The sequence below is a fragment of the Lissotriton vulgaris genome, chromosome 11 (assembly GCF_964263255.1).
Source record: "Lissotriton vulgaris chromosome 11, aLisVul1.2, whole genome shotgun sequence".
Taxonomy (NCBI): domain Eukaryota; kingdom Metazoa; phylum Chordata; class Amphibia; order Caudata; family Salamandridae; genus Lissotriton; species Lissotriton vulgaris.
In genome coordinates this window covers 483,776,110-483,796,197 of record NC_141699.1, presented here as the reverse complement: position 1 = coordinate 483,796,197, position 20,088 = coordinate 483,776,110, and the positions used below count along the sequence as shown (strand labels likewise).

The following is a 20,088-nucleotide window of genomic DNA, read 5'->3' as shown; positions in this document are numbered from 1 at the left end:
TGAGTGATGCGTATTGCTATTTTTATTAATTGTATGAAAGTATGCGAAATAAGTGAGGACAACAGGGCACTGATGGTATGTGCCCCGTCCTTCCGTTACTTTATTTTTTAGGTCTCGACCTGACATGAGTAGCGCAGGGCTCGTATACGACAACAGTGACATCATACTCACGCAGCTGCGATGGCCGAGTGGTTAAGGCGTTGGACTTGAAATCCAATGGGGTTTCCCCACGTAGGTTCGAAACCTGCTTGCAGCGGCATGAGATTTTGCATGAACACTATTTGGTTAGGTTAAGTTAATGTTCACTTCTCATTACGCAATCCTCATCAAGTCACAGAGTTAAACTGCAAAAACTCAAACTAGGTGTAAACATTGAGACAATTTCCACACCCAGGAAGTGTTTTGGACTCTTTCTGAGTACACTTAAGGGCCCGTTGCCACCGCCGTAATATAGGGAAACGAGGATAGAAATGTGCAGTGATTGATTACCGCTCATCGGTGCCCTGTCACTCACTTTGAGTGATGCGTATTGCTATTTTTATTAATTGTATGAAAGCATGCAAAATAAGTGAGGACAACAGGGCACTGCTGGTACGTGCCCCGTCCTTCTGTTACTTTATTTTTTATGTCTCGGCCTGACGTGAGTAGTGCATGGCTAGTATACGACAACTGTGACATCATACTCACGCAGCTGCGATGGCCGAGTGGTTAAGGCGTTGGACTTGAAATCCAATGGGGTTTCTCCGCGTAAGTTCGAATTCTGCTTGCAGCGTCAAGAGATTTTGCATGAACACCATTTGGTTTAGTTAACTAAATGTTTACTTCTTGTTACGCAATCCTCATCAAGTCACAGAGTTAAACGGCAAAAACTCAAACTAGATGTAAACATTGAGACAATTTCCACACCCAGGAAGTGTTTTAGAGAGCAGGTGCCTCGGAAGGGTTCGTAGTCTGGACCTGTCCTGCATGATCTAGACAAGTCATGAAAAGAGTAATTATTATTTTATGAAGCGTGTCTTGTTTAGGCTTTTGGACTCTTTCTTAGTACACTTAAGGGCCCGTCACCACCGCCGTAATATAGGGAAAAGAGGGTAGAAATGCGCAATGATTGATTACCACTCATCTGTGCCTTTTCACTCACTTTGAGCGATGCATGTTGCTATTTTTATTAATTGTATGAAAGCATGCAAAATAAGTGAGGACAACAGGGCACTGCTGGTACGTGCCCCGTCCTTCTGTTACTTTATTTTTTGGTCTCGGCCTGACATGAGCAGAGTATGGCTCGTATACGACAACAGTGACATCATACTCATGCAGCTGCGATGGCCGAGTGGTTAAGGCGTTGGACTCGAAATCCAATGGGGTTTCCCTGCGCAGGTTCGAATCCTGCTTGCAGCGTAGAGTGATTTTGCATGAACACCATTTGGTTTAGTTAAGGAAATGATCACTTCTAGTTACGCAATCCTCATCAAGTCACAGAGTTAAATGGCAAAAACTCAAACTAGAAGTAAACATTGAGACAATTTCCACACCCAGGAAGTGTTTTAGAGAGCTGGTGGCTCAGAAGGGTTTGTAGTCTGGACCTGTCCTGCCTGATCTAGACAAGTCATGAAAAGAGTACTTTTTTTTTATGATGCATGTCTTGTTTAGGCTTTTGGACTCTTTCTTAGTATACTTAAGGGCCTGTTACCACCGCCGTAATATAGGGAAAAGTGGGTAGAAACATACATTGATTGATTACCACTCATCTGTGCCCTTTCACTCACTTTGAGTGATGCATGTTGCTATTTTTATTAATTGTATGAAAGCATGCAAAATAATGAAGGACAACAGGGCACTGCTGGTACGTGCCCCGTCCTTCCGTTACTTTATTTTTTTGGTCTTCGCCTGACATGAGCAGAGCATGGCTCGTATACGACAACTGTGACATCATACTCATGCAGCTGCGATGGCCGAGTGGTTAAGGCCTTGGACTCGAAATCCAATGGGGTTTCCCTGCGCAGGTTCGAATCCTGCTTGCAGCGTAGTGTGATTTTGCATGAACACCATTTGGTTTAGTTAAGGAAATGTTCACTTCTCCTTACGCAATCCTCATCAAGTCACAGAGTTAAATGGCAAAAACTCAAACTAGATGTAAACATTGAAACAATTTCCACACCTAGGAAGTGTTTTAGAGAGCAGGTGGCTCGGAAGGGTTTGTAGTCTGGACCTATCCTGCCTGATCTAGACAAGTTACGAAATGAGTAATTTTTTTTATGAAGCGTGTCTTGTTTAAGCTTTTGGACTCTTTCTGAGTACACTTAAGGGCCCGTTGCCACCGCCGTGATATAGGGAAACGAGGATAGAAATGTGCAGTGATTGATTACCGCTCATCGGTGCCCTGTCACTCACTTTGAGTGATGCATATTGCTATTTTTATTAATTGTATGAAAGCATGCAAAATAAGTGAGGACAACAGGGCACCGCTGGTACGTGCCCCGTCCTTCTGTAACTTTATTTTTTATGTCTCGGCCTGACGTGAGTAGTGCATGGCTCGTATACGACAACTGTGACATCATACGGACGCAGCTGCGATGGCCGAGTGGTTAAGGCGTTGGACTTGAAATCCAATGGGGTTTCCCTGCGCAGGTTCGAATCCTGCTTGCAGCGTAGTGTGATTTTGCATGAACACCATTTGGTTTAGTTAAGTAAATGTTTACTTCTTGTTACGCAATCCTCATCAAGTCACAGAGTTAAACGGCAAAAACTCAAACTAGATGTAAACATTGAAACAATTTCCACACCTAGGAAGTGTTTTAGAGAGCAGGTGGCTCGGAAGGGTTTGTAGTCTGGACCTATCCTGCCTGATCTAGACAAGTTACGAAATGAGTAATTTTTTTTTATGAAGCGTGTCTTGTTTAGGCTTTTGGACTCTTTCCAAGTACACTTAAGGGCCCGTTGCCACCACCGTAATATATGGAAACGAGGGTAGAAATGTGCAGTGATTGATTACCGCTCATCGGTGCCCTGTCACTCACTTTGAGTGATGCGTATTGCTATTTTTATTAATTGTATGAAAGCATGCCAAATAAGTGAGGACAACAGGGCACTGCTGGTACGTGTCCCGTCCTTCTGTTACTTTATTTTTTATGTCTCGGCCTGACGTGAGTAGTGCATGGCTCGTATACGACAACTGGGACATCATACTCACGCAGCTGCGATGGCCGAGTGGTTAAGGCGTTGGACTTGAAATCCAATGGGGTTTCCCCGCGTAGGTTCGAATCCTGCTTGCAGCGTCATGAGATTTTGCATGAACACCATTTGGTTTAGGTAAGTAAATGTTTACTTCTTGTTACGCAATCCTCATCAAGTCACAGAGTTAAACGGCAAAAACTCAAACTAGATGTAAACATTGAAACAATTTCCACACCTAGGAAGTGTTTTAGAGAGCTGGTGGCTCGGAAGGGTTTGTAGTCTGGACCTGTCCTGCCTGATCTAGACAAGTCATGAAAAGAGTACTTTTTTTTATGAAGCGTGTCTTCTTTAAGCTTTTGGACTCTTTCTGAGTACACTTAAGGGCCCGTTGCCACCGCCGTAATATAGGGAAACGAGGATAGAAATGTGCAGTGATTGATTACCGCTCATCGGTGCCCTGTCACTCACTTTGAGTGATGCGTATTGCTATTTTTATTAATTGTATGAAAGTATGCGAAATAAGTGAGGACAACAGGGCACTGATGGTATGTGCCCCGTCCTTCCGTTACTTTATTTTTTAGGTCTCGACCTGACATGAGTAGCGCAGGGCTCGTATACGACAACAGTGACATCATACTCACGCAGCTGCGATGGCCGAGTGGTTAAGGCGTTGGACTTGAAATCCAATGGGGTTTCCCCACGTAGGTTCGAAACCTGCTTGCAGCGGCATGAGATTTTGCATGAACACTATTTGGTTAGGTTAAGTTAATGTTCACTTCTCATTACGCAATCCTCATCAAGTCACAGAGTTAAACTGCAAAAACTCAAACTAGATGTAAACATTGAGACAATTTCCACACCCAGGAAGTGTTTTGGACTCTTTCTGAGTACACTTAAGGGCCCGTTGCCACCGCCGTAATATAGGGAAACGAGGATAGAAATGTGCAGTGATTGATTACCGCTCATCGGTGCCCTGTCACTCACTTTGAGTGATGCGTATTGCTATTTTTATTAATTGTATGAAAGCATGCAAAATAAGTGAGGACAACAGGGCACTGCTGGTACGTGCCCCGTCCTTCTGTTACTTTATTTTTTATGTCTCGGCCTGACGTGAGTAGTGCATGGCTAGTATACGACAACTGTGACATCATACTCACGCAGCTGCGATGGCCGAGTGGTTAAGGCGTTGGACTTGAAATCCAATGGGGTTTCCCTGTGTAGATTTGAATCCTGCTTGCAGTGGCATGAGATTTTGCATGAACACCATTTGGTTTAGTTAAGTAAATGTTCACTTCTCATTACGCAATCCTCATCAAGTCACAGAGTTAAACTGCAAAAACTCAAACTAGATGTAAACATTGAGACAATTTCCACACTCAGGAAGTGTTTTAGAGAGCAGGTGGCTCGGAAGGGTTCGTAGTCTGGACCTGTCCTGCCTGATCTAGACAAGTCATGAAAAGAGTACTTTTTTTTATGAAGCGTGTCTTGTTTAAGCTTTTGGACTCTTTCTGAGTACACTTAAGGGCCCGTTGCCACCGCCGTAATATAGGGAAACGAGAATAGAAATGTGCAGTGATTGGTTACCGCTCATCGGTGCCCTGTCACTCACTTTGAGTGATGCGTATTGCTATTTTTATGAATTGTCTGAAAGCATGCAAAATAAGTGAGGACAACAGGGCACTGCTGGTACGTGCCCCGTCCTTCTGTTACTTTATTTTTTATGTCTCGGCCTGACGTGAGTAGTGCATGGCTCGTATACGACAACTGTGACATCATACTCACGCAGCTGCGATGGCCGAGTGGTTAAGGCGTTGGACTTGAAATCCAATGGGGTTTCCCCGCGTAGGTTCGAATCCTGCTTGCAGCGTCATGAGATTTTGCATGAACACCATTTGGTTTAGTTAAGTAAATGTTTACTTCTTGTTACGCAATCCTCATCAAGTCACAGAGTTAAACGGCAAAAACTCAAACTAGATGTAAACATTGAGACAATTTCCACACCCAGGAAGTGTTTTAGAGAGCAGGTGCCTCGGAAGAGTTCGTAGTCTGGACCTGTCCTGCATGATCTAGACAAGTCATGAAAAGAGTAATTATTTTTTTGTGAAGCGTGTCTTGTTTAGGCTTTTGGACTCTTTCTTAATACACTTAAGGGCCCGTTACCACCGCTGTAATATAGGGAAAAGAGGGTAGAAATGCGCAATGATTGATTACCACTCATCTGTGCCCTTTCACTCACTTTGAGTGATGCATGTTGCTATTTTTATTAATTTTATGAAAGCATGCAAAATAAGTGAGGACAACAGGGCACTGCTGGTACGTGCCCCGTCCTTCTGTTACTTTATTTTTTGGTCTCGGCCTGACATGAGCAGAGTATGGCTCGTATACGACAACAGTGACATCATACTCATGCAGCTGCGATGGCCGAGTGGTTAAGGCGTTGGACTCGAAATCCAATGGGGTTTCCCTGCGCAGGTTCGAATCCTGCTTGCAGCGTAGTGTGATTTTGCATGAACACCATTTGGTTTAGTTAAGGAAATGTTCACTTCTTGTTCGCAATCCTCATCAAGTCACAGAGTTAAATGGAAAAAACTCAAACTAGATGTAAACATTGAGACAATTTCCACACCCAGGAAGTGTTTTAGAGAGCTGGTGGCTCGGAAGGGTTTGTAGTCTGGACCTGTCCTGCCTGATCTAGACAAGTCATGAAAAGAGTACTTTTTTTATGATGCATGTCTTGTTTAGGCTTTTGGACTCTTTCATAGTATACTTAAGGGCCTGTTACCACCGCCGTAATATAGGGAAAAGTGGGTAGAAACATGCAGTGATTGATTACCACTCATCTGTGCCCTTTCACTCACTTTGAGTGATGCATGTTGCTATTTTTATTAATTGTATGAAAGCATGCAAAATAAGCGCGGACAACAGGGCACTGCTGGTACGTGCCCCGTCCTTCCGTTACTTTATTTTTTTGGTCTCCGCCTGACATGAGCAGAGCATGGCTCGTATACGACAACAGTGACATCATACTCAAGCAGCTGCGATGGCCGAGTGGTTAAGGCGTTGGACTCGAAATCCAATGGGGTTTCCCTGCGCAGGTTCGAATCCTGCTTGCAGCGTAGTATGATTTTGCATGAACACCATTTGGTTTAGTTAAGGAAATGTTCACTTCTCGTTACGCAATCCTCATCAAGTCACAGAGTTAAATGGCAAAAACTCAAACTAGATGTAAACATTAAAACAATTTCCACACCTAGGAAGTGTTTTAGAGATCAGGTGGCTCGGAAGGGTTTGTAGTCTGGACCTATCCTGCCTGATCTAGACAAGTTACGAAATGAGTAATTTTTTTTATGAAGCGTGTCTTGTTTAGGCTTTTGGACTCTTTCTGAGTACACTTAAGGGCCCGTTGCCACCGCCGTAATATATAGAAACGAGGGTAGAAATGTGCAGTGATTGATTACCGCTCATCTGTGCCCTGTCACTCATTTTGAGTGATGCATATTGCTATTTTTATTAATTGTATGAAAGTATGCGAAATAAGTGAGGACAACAGGGCACTGCTGGTATGTGCCCCGTCCTTCCGTTACTTTATTTTTTAGGTCTCGACCTGACATGAGTAGCGCATGGCTCGTATACGACAACAGTGACATCATACTCACGCAGCTGCGATGGCCGAGTGGTTAAGGCGTTGGACTTGAAATCCAATGGGGTTTCTCCGCGTAGGTTTGAATCCTGCTTGCAGCGGCATGAGATTTTGCATGAACACAATTTGGTTTAGTTAAGTAAATGTTCACTTCTCATTACGCAATCCTCATCAAGTCACAGAGTTAAACTGCAAAAACTCATACTAGATTTAAACATTGAGACAATTTCCACACTCAGGAAGTGTTTTAGAGAGCAGGTGGCTCGGAAGGGTTCGTAGTCTGGACCTGTCCTGCCTGATCTAGACAAGTCATGAAAAGAGTACTTTTTTTATGAAGCGTGTCTTGTTTAAGCTTTTGGACTCTTTCTGAGTACACTTAAGGGCCCGTTGCCACCGCCGTAATATAGGGAAACGAGGATAGAAATGTGCAGTGATTGATTACCGCTCATCGGTGCCCTGTCACTCACTTTGAGTGATGCGTATTGCTATTTTTATTAATTGTCTCAAAGCATGCAAAATAAGTGAGGACAACAAGGCACTGCTGGTACGTGCCCCGTCCTTCTGTTACTTTATTTTTTATGTCTCGGCCTGACGTGAGTAGTGCATGGCTCGTATACGACAACTGTGACATCATATTCACGCAGCTGCGATGGCCGAGTGGTTAAGGCGTTGGACTTGAAATCCAATGGGGTTTCCCCGCGTAGGTTCGAATCCTGCTTGTAGCGTCATGAGATTTTGCATGAACACCATTTGGTTTAGTTAAGGAAATGTTCACTTCTCGTTACGCAATCCTCATCAAGTCACAGAGTTAAATGGCAAAAACTCAAACTAGATGTAAACATTGAGACAATTTCCACACCCAGGAAGTGTTTTAGAGAGCAGGTGGCTCGGAAGGGTTCGTAGTCTGGACCTGTCCTGCCTGATCTAGACAAGTCATGAAAAGAGTACTTTTTTTTATGAAGCGTGTCTTGTTTAAGCTTTTGGACTCTTTCTGAGTACACTTAAGGGCCCGTTGCCACCGCCGTAATATAGGGAAACGAGGATAGAAATGTGCAGTGATTGATTACCGCTCATCGGTGCCCTGTCACTCACTTTGAGTGATGCGTATTGCTATTTTTATTAATTGTATGAAAGCATGCCAAATAAGTGAGGACAACAGGGCACTGCTGGTACGTGTCCCGTCCTTCTGTTACTTTATTTTTTATGTCTCGGCCTGACGTGAGTAGTGCATGGCTCGTATACGACAACTGTGACATCATACTCACGCAGCTGCGATGGCCGAGTGGTTAAGGTGTTGGACTTGAAATCCAATGGGGTTTCCCCGCGTAGGTTCGAATCCTGCTTGCAGCGTCATGAGATTTTGCATGAACACCATTTGGTTTAGTTAAGTAAATGTTTACTTCTTGTTACGCAATCCTCATCAAGTCACAGAGTTAAACGGCAAAAACTCAAACTAGATGTAAACATTGAAACAATTTCCACACCTAGGAAGTGTTTTAGAGAGCAGGTGGCTCGGAAGGGTTTGTAGTCTGGACCTATCCTGCCTGATCTAGACAAGTTACGAAATGAGTAATTTTTTTTTATGAAGCGTGTCTTGTTTAGGCTTTTGGACTCTTTCTGAGTACACTTAAGGGCCCGTTGCCACCGCCGTAATATATGGAAACGAGGGTAGAAATGTGCAGTGATTGATTACCGCTCATCTGTGCCCTGTCACTCATTTTGAGTGATGCATATTGCTATTTTTATTAATTGTATGAAAGTATGCGAAATAAGTGAGGACAACAGGGCACTGCTGGTATGTGCCCCGTCCTTCCGTTACTTTATTTTTTAGGTCTCGACCTGACATGAGTAGCGCATGGCTCGTATACGACAACAGTGACATTATACTCACGCAGCTGCGATGGCCGAGTGATTAAGGCGTTGGACTTGAAATCCAATGGGGTTTCCCCACGTAGGTTCGAATCCTGCTTGCAGCGGCATGAGACTTTGCATGAACACCATTTGGTTAAATTAAGTAAATGTTCACTTCTCATTACGCAATCCTCATCAAGTCACATAGTTAAACTGCAAAAACTCATACTAGATGTAAACATTGAGACAATTTCCACACCCAGGAAGTGTTTTAGAGAGCAGGTGCCTCGGAAGGGTTCGTAGTCTGGACCTGTCCTACCTGATCTAGACAAGTCATGAAAAGAGTACTTTTTTTTATGAAGCGTGTCTTGTTTAAGCTTTTGGACTCTTTCTGAGTACACTTAAGGGCCCGTTGCCACCGCCGTAATATAGGGAAACGAGGATAGAAATGTGCAGTGATTGATTACCGCTCATCGGTGCCCTGTCACTCACTTTGAGTGATGCGTATTGCTATTTTTATTAATTGTATGAAAGCATGCAAAATAAGTGAGGACAACAGGGCACTGCTGGTACGTGCCCCGTCCTTCTGTTACTTTATTTTTTATGTCTCGGCCTGACATGAGTAGTGCATGGCTCGTATACGACAACTGTGACATCATACTCACGCAGCTGCGATGGCCGAGTGGTTAAGGCGTTGGACTTGAAATCCAATGGGGTTTCCCCGCGTAGGTTCGAATCCTGCTTGCAGCGTCTTGAGATTTTGCATGAACACCATTTGGTTTAGTTAACTAAATGTTTACTTCTTGTTACGCAATCCTCATCAAGTCACAGAGTTAAACGGCAAAAACTCAAACTAGATGTAAACATTGAGACAATTTCCACACCCAGGAAGTGTTTTAGAGAGCAGGTGGCGCGGAAGGGTTCGTAGTCTGGACCTGTCCTACCTGATCTAGACAAGTCATGAAAAGAGTACTTTTTTTTATGAAGCGTGTCTTGTTTAAGCTTTTGGACTCTTTCTGAGTACACTTAAGGGCACGTTGCCACCGCCGTAATATAGGGAAACGAGGATAGAAATGTGCAGTGATTGATTACCGCTCATCGGTGCCCTGTCACTCACTTTGAGTGATGCGTATTGCTATTTTTATTAATTGTATGAAAGCATGCAAAATAAGTGAGGACAACAGGGCACTGCTGGTACGTGCCCCATCCTTCTGTTACTTTATTTTTTATGTCTCGGCCTGACGTGAGTAGTGCATGGCTAATATACGACAACTGTGACATCATACTCACGCAGCTGCGATGGCCGAGAGGTTAAGGCGTTGGACTTGAAATCCAATGGGGTTTCCCTGCGTAAGTTCGAATTCTGCTTGCAGCGTCATGAGATTTTGCATGAACACCATTTGGTTTAGTTAACTAAATGTTTACTTCTTGTTACGCAATCCTCATCAAGTCACAGAGTTAAACGGCAAAAACTCAAACTAGATGTAAACATTGAGACAATTTCCACACCCAGGAAGTGTTTTAGAGAGCAGGTGCCTCGGAAGGGTTCGTAGTCTGGACCTGTCCAGCATGATCTAGACAAGTCATGAAAAGAGTAATTATTTTTTTATGAAGCGTGTCTTGTTTAGGCTTTTGGACTCTTTCTTAGTACACTTAAGGGCCCGTTACCACCGCCGTAATATAGGGAAAAGAGGGTAGAAATGCGCAATGATTGATTACCACTCATCTGTGCCTTTTCACTCACTTTGAGTGATGCATGTTGGTATTTTTATTAATTGTATGAAAGCATGCAAAATAAGTGAGGACAACAGGGCACTGCTGGTACGTGCCCCGTCCTTCTGTTACTTTATTTTTTGGTCTCGGCCTGACATGAGCAGAGTATGGCTCGTATACGACAACAGTGACATCATACTCATGCAGCTGCGATGGCCGAGTGGTTAAGGCGTTGGACTCGAAATCCAATGGGGTTTCCCTGCGCAGGTTCGAATCCTGCTTGCAGTGTAGTGTAATTTTGCATGAACACCATTTGGTTTAGTTAAGGAAATGTTCACTTCTTGTTCACAATCCTCAAGTTACAGAGTTAAATGGAAAAAACTCAAACTAGATGTAAACATTGAGACAATTTCCACACCCAGGAAGTGTTTTAGAGAGCTGGTGGCTCAGAAGGGTTTGTAGTCTGGACCTGTCCTGCCTGATCTAGACAAGTCATGAAAAGAGTACTTTTTTTTATGATGCATGTCTTGTTTAGGCTTTTGGACTCTTTCTTAGTACACTTAAGGGCCTGTTACCACCGCCGTAATATAGGGAAAAGTGGGTAGAAACATGCAGTGATTGATTACCACTCATCTGTGCCCTTTCACTCACTTTGAGTGATGCATGTTGCTATTTTTCTTAATTGTATGAAAGCATGCAAAATAATGAAGGACAACAGGGCACTGCTGGTACGTGCCCTGTCCTTCCGTTACTTTATTTTTTTGGTCTCCGCCTGACATGAGCAGAGCATGGCTCGTATACGACAACAGTGACATCATACTCATATAGCTGCGATGGCCGAGTGGTTAAGGCGTTGGACTCGAAATCCAATGGGGTTTCCCTGCGCAGGTTCGAATCCTGCTTGCAGCGTAGTGTGATTTTGCATGAACACCATTTGGTTTAGTTAAGGAAATGATCACTTCTCGTTACGCAATCCTCATCAAGTCACAGAGTTAAATGGCAAAAACTCAAACTAGAAGTAAACATTGAGACAATTTCCACACCCAGGAAGTGTTTTAGAGAGCTGGTGGCTCAGAAGGGTTTGTAGTCTGGACCTGTCCTGCCTGATCTAGACAAGTCATGAAAAGAGTACTTTTTTTTATGATGCATGTCTTGTTTAGGCTTTTGGACTCTTTCTTAGTACACTTAAGGGCCTGTTACCACCGCCGTAATATAGGGAAAAGTCGGTAGAAACATGCAGTGATTGATTACCACTCATCTGTGCCCTTTCACTCACTTTGAGTGATGCATGTTGCTATTTTTATTAATTGTATGAAAGCATGCAAAATAATGAAGGACAACAGGGCACTGCTGGTACGTGCCCCGTCCTTCCGTTACTTTATTTTTTTGGTCTCCGCCTGACATGAGCAGAGCATGGCTCGTATACGACAACAGTGACATCATACTCATATAGCTGCGATGGCCGAGTGGTTAAGGTGTTGGACTCGAAATCCAATGGGGTTTCCCTGCGCAGGTTCGAATCCTGCTTGCAGCGTAGTGTGATTTTGCATGAACACCATTTGGTTTAGTTAAGGAAATGATCACTTCTCGTTACGCAATCCTCATCAAGTCACAGAGTTAAATGGCAAAAACTCAAACTAGATGTAAACATTGAAACAATTTCCACACCTAGGAAGTGTTTTAGAGAGCAGGTGGCTCGGAAGGGTTTGTAGTCTGGACCTATCCTGCCTGATCTAGACAAGTTACGAAATGAGTAATTTTTTTTATGAAGCGTGTCTTGTTTAGGCTTTTGGACTCTTTCTGAGTACACTTAAGGGCCCGTTCCCACCGCCGTAATATATGGAAACGAGGGTAGAAATGTGCAGTGATTGATTACCGCTCATCTGTGCCCTGTCACTCATTTTGAGTGATGCATATTGCTATTTTTATTAATTGTATGAAAGTATGCGAAATAAGTGAGGACAACAGGGCACTGCTGGTATGTGCCCCGTCCTTCCGTTACTTTATTTTTTAGGTCTCGACCTGACATGAGTAGCGCATGGCTCGTATACGACAACAGTGACATCATACTCACGCAGCTGCGATGGCCGAGTGGTTAAGGCGTTGGACTTGAAATCCAATGAGGTTTCCCTGCGTAGGTTTGAATCATGCTTGCAGCGGCATGAGATTTTGCATGAACACCATTTGGTTTAGTTAAGTAAATGTTCACTTCTCATTACGCAATCCTCATCAAGTCACAGAGTTAAACTGCAAAAACTCAAACTAGATGTAAACATTGAGACAATTTCCACACTCAGGAAGTGTTTTAGAGAGCAGGTGGCTCGATAGGGTTCGTAGTCTGGACCTGTCCTGCCTGATCTAGACAAGTCATGAAAAGAGTACTTTTTTTTATGAAGCGTGTCTTGTTTAAGCTTTTGGACTCTTTCTGAGTACACTTAAGGGCCCGTTGCCACCGCCGTAATATAGGGAAACGAGGATAGAAATCTGCAGTGATTGATTACCGCTCATCGGTGCCCTGTCACTCACTTTGAGTGATGCGTATTGCTATTTTTATTAATTGTCTGAAAGCATGCAAAATAAGTGAGGACAACAGGGCACTGCTGGTACGTGCCCCGTCCTTCTGTTACTTTATTTTTTGGTCTCGGCCTGACATGAGCAGAGTATGGCTCGTATACGACAACAGTGACATTATACTCATGCAGCTGCGATGGCCGAGTGGTTAAGGCGTTGGACTCAAAATCCAATGGGGTTTCCCTGCGCAGGTTCGAATCCTGCTTGCAGGGTAGTGTGATTTTGCATGAACACCATTTGGTTTAGTTAAGGAAATGTTCACTTCTTGTTCGCAATCCTCATCAAGTTACAGAGTTAAATGGAAAAAACTCAAACTAGATGTAAACATTGAGACAATTTCCACACCCAGGAAGTGTTTTAGAGAGCTGGTGGCTCAGAAGGGTTTGTAGTCTGGACCTGTCCTGCATGATCTAGACAAGTCATGAAAAGAGTACTTTTTTTTATGATGCATGTCTTGTTTAGGCTTTTGGACTCTTTCTTAGTACACTTAAGGGCCTGTTACCACCGCCGTAATATAGGGAAAAGTGGGTAGAAACATGCAGTGATTGATTACCACTCATCTGTGCCCTTTCACTCACTTTGAGTGATGCATGTTGCTATTTTTATTTATTGTATGAAAGCATGCAAAATAAGTGAGGACAACAGGGCACTGCTGGTACATGCCCCGTCCTTCCGTTACTTTATTTTTTTGGTCTCCGCCTGACATGAGCAGAGCATGGCTCGTATACGACAACAGTGACATCATACTCATGCAGCTGCGATGGCCGAGTGGTTAAGGCGTTGGACTCGAAATCCAATGGGGTTTCCCTGCGCACGTTCGAATCCTGCTTGCAGCGTAGTGTGATTTTGCATGAACACCATTTGGTTTAGTTAAGGAAATGTTCACTTCTCGTTACGCAATCCTCATCAAGTCACAGAGTTAAATGGCAAAAACTCAAACTAGATGTAAACATTGAAACAATTTCCACACCTAGGAAGTGTTTTAGAGAGCAGGTGGCTCGGAAGGGTTTGTAGTCTGGACCTATCCTGCCTGATCTAGACAAGTTACGAAATGAGTAATTTTTTTTATGAAGCGTGTCTTGTTTAGGCTTTTGGACTCTTTCTGAGTACACTTAAGGGCCCGTTGCCACCGCCGTAATATATGGAAACGAGGGTAGAAATGTGCAGTGGTTGATTACCGCTCATCTGTGCCCCGTCACTCATTTTGAGTGATGCATATTGCTATTTTTATTAATTGTATGAAAGTATGCGAAATAAGTGAGGACAACAGGGCACTGCTGGTATGTGCCCCGTCCTTCCGTTACTTTATTTTTTAGGTCTCGACCTGACATGAGTAGCGCATGGCTCGTATACGACAACAGTGACATCATACGCACGCAGCTGCGATGGCCGAGTGGTTAAGGCGTTGGACTTGAAATCCAATAGGGTTTCCCCGTGTAGGTTCGAATCCTGCTTGTAGCGTCATGAGATTTTGCATGAACACCATTTGGTTTAGTTAAGGAAATGTTCACTTCTCGTTACGCAATCCTCATCAAGTCACAGAGTTAAATGGCAAAAACTCAAACTAGATGTAAACATCGAGACAATTTCCACACCCAGGAAGTGTTTTAGAGAGCAGGTGGCTCGGAAGGGTTCGTAGTCTGGACCTGTCCTGCCTGATCTAGACAAGTCATGAAAAGAGTACTTTTTTTTATGAAGCGTGTCTTGTTTAAGCTTTTGGACTCTTTCTGAGTACACTTAAAGGCCCGTTGCCACCGCCGTAATATAGGGAAACGAGGATAGAAATGTGCAGTGATTGATTACCGCTCATCGGTGCCCTGTCACTCACTTTGAGTGATGCGTATTGCTATTTTTATTAATTGTATGAAAGCATGCCAAATAAGTGAGGACAACAGGGCACTGCTGGTACGTGTCCCATCCTTCTGTTACTTTATTTTTTATATCTCGGCCTGACGTGAGTAGTGCATGGCTCGTATACGACAACTGTGACATCATACTCACGCAGCTGCGATGGCCGAGTGGTTAAGGCGTTGGACTTGAAATCCAATGGGGTTTCCCTGCGTAGGTTTGAATCCTGCTTGCAGCGGCATGAGATTTTGCATGAACACCATTTGGTTTAGTTAAGTAAATGTTCACTTCTCATTACGCAATCCTCATCAAGTCACAGAGTTAAACTGCAAAAACTTAAACTAGATGTAAACATTGAGACAATTTCCACACTCAGGAAGTGTTTTAGAGAGCAGGTGGTTCGGAAGGGTTCGTAGTCTGGACCTGTCCTGCCTGATCTAGACAAGTCATGAAAAGAGTACTTTTTTTTATGAAGCGTGTCTTGTTTAAGCTTTTGGACTCTTTCTGAGTACACTTAAGGGCCCGTTACCACCGCTGTAATATAGAGAAACGAGGATAGAAATGTGCAGTGATTGATTACCGCTCATCGGTGCCCTTTCACTCACTTTGAGTGATGCATGTTGCTATTTTTATTAATTGTATGAAAGCATGCAAAATAAGTGAGGACAACAGGGCACTGCTGGTACGTGCCCCGTCCTTCTGTTACTTTATTTTTTGGTCTCGGCCTGACATGAGCAGAGTATGGCTCGTATACGACAACAGTGACATCATACTCACGCAGCTGCGATGGCCGAGTGGTTAAGGCGTTGGACTCGAAATCCAATGGGGTTTCCCTGCGCTGGTTCGAATCCTGCTTGCAGCGTCATGAGATTTTGCATGAACACCATTTGGTTTAGTTAAGGAAATGTTCACTTCTTGTTCGCAGTCCTCATCAAGTCACAGAGTTAAATGGAAAAAACTCAAACTAGATGTAAACATTGAGACAATTTCCACACCCAGGAAGTGTTTAAGAGAGCTGGTGGCTCGGAAGGGTTTGTAGTCTGGACCTGTCCTGCCTGATCTAGACAAGTCATGAAAAGAGTACTTTTTTTTATGATGCATGTCTTGTTTAGGCTTTTGGACTCTTTCATAGTACACTTAAGGGCCTGTTACCACCGCCGTAATATAGGGAAAAGTGGGTAGAAACATGCAGTGATTGATTACCACTCATCTGTGCCCTTTCACTCACTTTGAGTGATGCATGTTGCTATTTTTATTAATTGTATGAAAGCATGCAAAATAAGCGAGGACAACAGGGCACTGCTGGTACGTGCCCCGTCCTTCCGTTACTTAATTTTTTTGGTCTCCGCCTGACATGAGCAGAGCATGGCTCGTATACGACAACAGTGACATCATACTCATGCAGCTGCGATGGCCGACTGGTTAAGGCGTTGGACTCGAAATCCAATGGGGTTTCCCTGCGCAGGTTCGAATCCTGCTTGCAGCGTAGTATGATTTTGCATGAACACCATTTGGTTTAGTTAAGGAAATGTTCACTTCTCGTTACGCAATCCTCATCAAGTCACAGAGTTAAATGGCAAAAACTCAACCTAGATGTAAACATTAAAACAATTTCCACACCTAGGAAGTGTTTTAGAGAGCAGGTGGCTCGGAAGGGTTCGTAGTCTGGACCTGTCCTGCCTGATCTAGACAAGTCATGAAAAGAGTACTTTTTTTATGAAGCGTGTCTTGTTTAAGCTTTTGGACTCTTTCTGAGTACACTTAAGGGCCCGTTGCCACCGCCGTAATATAGGGAAACGAGGATAGAAATGTGCAGTGATTGATTACCGCTCATCGGTGCCCTGTCACTCACTTTGAGTGATGCGTATTGCTATTTTTATTAATTGTATCAAAGCATGCAAAATAAGTGAGGACAACAGGGCACTGCTGGTACGTGCCCCGTCCTTCTGTTACTTTATTTTTTATGTCTCGGCCTGACGTGAGTAGTGCATGGCTCGTATACGACAACTGTGCCATCATACTCTCGCAGCTGCGATGGCCGAGTGGTTAAGGCGTTGGACTTGAAATCCATTGGGGTTTCCCCGCGTAGGTTCAAATCCTGCTTGTAGCATGATGAGATTTTGCATGAACACCATTTGGTTTAGTTAAGGAAATGTTCACTTCTCGTTACGCAATCCTCATCAAGTCACAGAGTTAAATGGCAAAAACTCAAACTAGATGTAAACATTGAGACAATTTCCACACCCAGGGAGTGTTTTAGAGAGCAGGTGGCTCGGAAGGGTTCGTAGTCTGGACCTGTCCTGGCTGATCTAGACAAGTCATGAAAAGAGTACTTTTTTTTATGAAGCGTGTCTTGTTTAAGCTTTTGGACTCTTTCTGAGTACACTTAAGGGCCCGTTGCCAACGCCGTAATATAGGGAAACGAGGATAGAAATGTGCAGTGATTGATTACCGCTCATCGGTGCCCTGTCACTCACTTTGAGTGATGCGTATTGGTATTTTTATTAATTGTATGAAAGCATGCCAAATAAGTGAGGACAACAGGGCACTGCTGGTACGTGTCCCGTCCTTCTGTTACTTTATTTTTGTATGTCTCGGCCTGACGTTAGTAGTGCATGGCTCGTATACGACAACTGTGACATCATACTCACGCAGCTGCGATGGCCGAGTGGTTAAGGCGTTGGACTTGAAATCCAATCGAGTTTCCCCACGTAGGTTCGAATCCTGCTTGCAGCGGCATGAGATTTTGCATGAACACCATTTGGTTAAGTTAAGTAAATGTTCACTTCTCATTACGCAATCCTCATCAAGTCACAGAGTTAAACTGCAAAAACTCAAACTAGATGTAAACATTGAGACAATTTCCACACCCAGGAAGTGTTTTAGAGAGCAGGTGCCTCGGAAGGGTTTGTAGTCTGGACCTGTCCTACCTGATCTAGACAAGTCATGAAAAGAGTACTTTTTTTTATGAAGCGTGTCTTGTTTAAGCTTTTGGACTCTTTCTGAGTACACTTAAGGGCCCGTTGCCACCGCCGTGATATAGGGAAACGAGGATAGAAATGTGCAGTGATTGATTACCGCTCATCGGTGCCCTGTCACTCACTTTGAGTGATGCATATTGCTATTTTTATTAATTGTATGAAAGCATGCAAAATAAGTGAGGACAACAGGGCACTGCTGGTACGTGCCCCGTCCTTCTGTAACTTTATTTTTTATGTCTCGGCCTGACGTGAGTAGTGCATGGCTCGTATACGACAACCGTGACATCATACGGACGCAGCTGCGATGGCCGAGTGGTTAAGGCGTTGGACTTGAAATCCAATGGGGTTTCCCCGCGTAGGTTCGAATCCTGCTTGCAGCGTCATGAGATTTTGCATGAACACCATTTGGTTTAGTTAAGTAAATGTTTACTTCTTGTTACGCAATCCTCATCAAGTCACAGAGTTAAACGGCAAAAACTCAAACTAGATGTAAACATTGAAACAATTTCCACACCTAGGAAGTGTTTTAGAGAGCTGGTGCCTCGGAAGGGTTTGTAGTCTGGACCTGTCCTGCCTGATCTAGACAAGTCATGAAAAGAGTACTTTTTTTTTATGATGCATGTCTTGTTTAGGCTTTTGGACTCTTTCTTAGTATACTTAAGGGCCTGTTACCACCGCCGTAATATAGGGAAAAGTGGGTAGAAACATACAGTGATTGATTACCACTCATCTGTGCCCTTTCACTCACTTTGAGTGATGCATGTTGCTATTTTTATTAATTGTATGAAAGCATGCAAAATAATGAAGGACAACAGGGCACTGCTGGTACGTGCCCCGTCCTTCCGTTACTTTATTTTTTTGGTCTCCGCCTGACATGAGCAGAGCATGGCTCGTATACGACAACTGTGACATCATACTCATGCAGCTGCGATGGCCGAGTGGTTAAGGCCTTGGACTCGAAATCCAATGGGGTTTCCCTGCGCAGGTTCGAATCCTGCTTGCAGCGTAGTGTGATTTTGCATGAACACCATTTGGTTTAGTTAAGGAAATGTTCACTTCTCCTTACGCAATCCTCATCAAGTCACAGAGTTAAATGGCAAAAACTCAAACTAGATGTAAACATTGAAACAATTTCCACACCTAGGAAGTGTTTTAGAGAGCAGGTGGCTCGGAAGGGTTTGTAGTCTGGACCTATCCTGCCTGATCTAGACAAGTTACGAAATGAGTAATTTTTTTTATGAAGCGTGTCTTGTTTAGGCTTTTGGACTCTTTATGAGTACACTTAAGGGCCCGTTGCCACCGCCGTAATACATGGAAACGAGGGTAGAAATGTGCAGTGGTTGATTACCGCTCATCTGTGCCCTGTCACTCATTTTTAGTGATGCATATTGCTATTTTTATTAATTGTATGAAAGTATGCGAAATAAGTGAGGACAACAGGGCACTGCTGGTATGTGCCCCGTCCTTCCGTTACTTTATTTTTTAGGTCTCGACCTGACATGAGTAGCGCATGGCTCGTATACGACAACAGTGACATCATACTCACGCAGCTGCGATGGCCGAGTGGTTAAGGCGTTGGACTTGAAATCCAATGGGGTTTCCCTGTGTAGATTTGAATCCTGCTTGCAGCGGCATGAGATTTTGCATGAACACCATTTGGTTTAGTTAAGTAAATGTTCACTTCTCATTACGCAATCCTCATCAAGTCACAGAGTTAAACTGCAAAAACTCAAACTAGATGTAAACATTGAGACAATTTCCACACTCAGGAAGTGTTTTAGAGAGCAGGTGGCTCGGAAGGGTTCGTAGTCTGGACCTGTCCTGCCTGATCTAGACAAGTCATGAAAAGAGTACTTTTTTTTATGAAGCGTGTCTTGTTTAAGCTTTTGGACTCTTTCTGAGTACACTTAAGGGCACGTTGCCACCGCCGTAATATAGGGAAACGAGGATAGAAATGTGCAGTGATTGTTTACCGCTCATCGGTGCCCTGTCACTCACTTTGAGTGATGCGTATTGCTATTTTTATGAATTGTCTGAAAGCATGCAAAATAAGTGAGGACAACAGGGCACTGCTGGTACGTGCCCCGTCCTTCTGTTACTTTATTTTTTATGTCTCGGCCTGACGTGAGTAGTGCATGGCTAATATACGACAACTGTGACATCATACTCACGCAGCTGCGATGGCCGAGAGGTTAAGGCGTTGGACTTGAAATCCAATGGGGTTTCCCTGCGTAAGTTCGAATTCTGCTTGCAGCGTCATGAGATTTTGCATGAACACCATTTGGTTTAGTTAACTAAATGTTTACTTCT

General features: G+C 43.7%; 24 non-coding genes across 24 annotated transcripts; all 24 read left to right on the top strand.

The window, feature by feature from the left end:
• The first annotated feature begins 174 nt into the window (after positions 1 to 174).
• Positions 175 to 256, top strand: TRNAS-UGA (transfer RNA serine (anticodon UGA)). The gene has a single exon. It is a non-coding gene; the product is annotated as a tRNA-Ser (tRNA).
• A 1,060-nt stretch (positions 257 to 1,316) lies between these two features.
• Positions 1,317 to 1,398, top strand: TRNAS-CGA (transfer RNA serine (anticodon CGA)). Its single transcript has one exon. It is a non-coding gene; the product is annotated as a tRNA-Ser (tRNA).
• A 544-nt stretch (positions 1,399 to 1,942) lies between these two features.
• TRNAS-CGA (transfer RNA serine (anticodon CGA)) lies at positions 1,943 to 2,024 on the top strand. Its single transcript has one exon. It is a non-coding gene; the product is annotated as a tRNA-Ser (tRNA).
• Positions 2,025 to 2,567: 543 nt separating this feature from the next.
• TRNAS-UGA (transfer RNA serine (anticodon UGA)) lies at positions 2,568 to 2,649 on the top strand. Its single transcript has one exon. It is a non-coding gene; the product is annotated as a tRNA-Ser (tRNA).
• A 544-nt stretch (positions 2,650 to 3,193) lies between these two features.
• TRNAS-UGA (transfer RNA serine (anticodon UGA)) lies at positions 3,194 to 3,275 on the top strand. Its single transcript has one exon. It is a non-coding gene; the product is annotated as a tRNA-Ser (tRNA).
• Positions 3,276 to 3,818: 543 nt separating this feature from the next.
• Positions 3,819 to 3,900, top strand: TRNAS-UGA (transfer RNA serine (anticodon UGA)). Its single transcript has one exon. It is a non-coding gene; the product is annotated as a tRNA-Ser (tRNA).
• A 1,059-nt stretch (positions 3,901 to 4,959) lies between these two features.
• TRNAS-UGA (transfer RNA serine (anticodon UGA)) lies at positions 4,960 to 5,041 on the top strand. The gene has a single exon. It is a non-coding gene; the product is annotated as a tRNA-Ser (tRNA).
• Positions 5,042 to 5,585: 544 nt separating this feature from the next.
• On the top strand, positions 5,586 to 5,667 carry TRNAS-CGA (transfer RNA serine (anticodon CGA)). Its single transcript has one exon. It is a non-coding gene; the product is annotated as a tRNA-Ser (tRNA).
• A 541-nt stretch (positions 5,668 to 6,208) lies between these two features.
• TRNAS-CGA (transfer RNA serine (anticodon CGA)) lies at positions 6,209 to 6,290 on the top strand. The gene has a single exon. It is a non-coding gene; the product is annotated as a tRNA-Ser (tRNA).
• Positions 6,291 to 7,457: 1,167 nt separating this feature from the next.
• On the top strand, positions 7,458 to 7,539 carry TRNAS-UGA (transfer RNA serine (anticodon UGA)). The gene has a single exon. It is a non-coding gene; the product is annotated as a tRNA-Ser (tRNA).
• Positions 7,540 to 8,082: 543 nt separating this feature from the next.
• TRNAS-UGA (transfer RNA serine (anticodon UGA)) lies at positions 8,083 to 8,164 on the top strand. The gene has a single exon. It is a non-coding gene; the product is annotated as a tRNA-Ser (tRNA).
• Positions 8,165 to 8,708: 544 nt separating this feature from the next.
• Positions 8,709 to 8,790, top strand: TRNAS-UGA (transfer RNA serine (anticodon UGA)). The gene has a single exon. It is a non-coding gene; the product is annotated as a tRNA-Ser (tRNA).
• A 543-nt stretch (positions 8,791 to 9,333) lies between these two features.
• Positions 9,334 to 9,415, top strand: TRNAS-UGA (transfer RNA serine (anticodon UGA)). The gene has a single exon. It is a non-coding gene; the product is annotated as a tRNA-Ser (tRNA).
• Positions 9,416 to 10,584: 1,169 nt separating this feature from the next.
• Positions 10,585 to 10,666, top strand: TRNAS-CGA (transfer RNA serine (anticodon CGA)). Its single transcript has one exon. It is a non-coding gene; the product is annotated as a tRNA-Ser (tRNA).
• A 539-nt stretch (positions 10,667 to 11,205) lies between these two features.
• Positions 11,206 to 11,287, top strand: TRNAS-CGA (transfer RNA serine (anticodon CGA)). The gene has a single exon. It is a non-coding gene; the product is annotated as a tRNA-Ser (tRNA).
• Positions 11,288 to 11,830: 543 nt separating this feature from the next.
• TRNAS-CGA (transfer RNA serine (anticodon CGA)) lies at positions 11,831 to 11,912 on the top strand. The gene has a single exon. It is a non-coding gene; the product is annotated as a tRNA-Ser (tRNA).
• Positions 11,913 to 13,079: 1,167 nt separating this feature from the next.
• On the top strand, positions 13,080 to 13,161 carry TRNAL-CAA (transfer RNA leucine (anticodon CAA)). Its single transcript has one exon. It is a non-coding gene; the product is annotated as a tRNA-Leu (tRNA).
• A 542-nt stretch (positions 13,162 to 13,703) lies between these two features.
• TRNAS-CGA (transfer RNA serine (anticodon CGA)) lies at positions 13,704 to 13,785 on the top strand. Its single transcript has one exon. It is a non-coding gene; the product is annotated as a tRNA-Ser (tRNA).
• A 1,168-nt stretch (positions 13,786 to 14,953) lies between these two features.
• Positions 14,954 to 15,035, top strand: TRNAS-UGA (transfer RNA serine (anticodon UGA)). The gene has a single exon. It is a non-coding gene; the product is annotated as a tRNA-Ser (tRNA).
• Positions 15,036 to 15,577: 542 nt separating this feature from the next.
• TRNAS-CGA (transfer RNA serine (anticodon CGA)) lies at positions 15,578 to 15,659 on the top strand. The gene has a single exon. It is a non-coding gene; the product is annotated as a tRNA-Ser (tRNA).
• Positions 15,660 to 16,201: 542 nt separating this feature from the next.
• On the top strand, positions 16,202 to 16,283 carry TRNAS-CGA (transfer RNA serine (anticodon CGA)). The gene has a single exon. It is a non-coding gene; the product is annotated as a tRNA-Ser (tRNA).
• Positions 16,284 to 16,825: 542 nt separating this feature from the next.
• TRNAS-UGA (transfer RNA serine (anticodon UGA)) lies at positions 16,826 to 16,907 on the top strand. The gene has a single exon. It is a non-coding gene; the product is annotated as a tRNA-Ser (tRNA).
• Positions 16,908 to 18,076: 1,169 nt separating this feature from the next.
• On the top strand, positions 18,077 to 18,158 carry TRNAS-UGA (transfer RNA serine (anticodon UGA)). Its single transcript has one exon. It is a non-coding gene; the product is annotated as a tRNA-Ser (tRNA).
• A 544-nt stretch (positions 18,159 to 18,702) lies between these two features.
• Positions 18,703 to 18,784, top strand: TRNAS-CGA (transfer RNA serine (anticodon CGA)). The gene has a single exon. It is a non-coding gene; the product is annotated as a tRNA-Ser (tRNA).
• Positions 18,785 to 20,088: the final 1,304 nt, after the last annotated feature.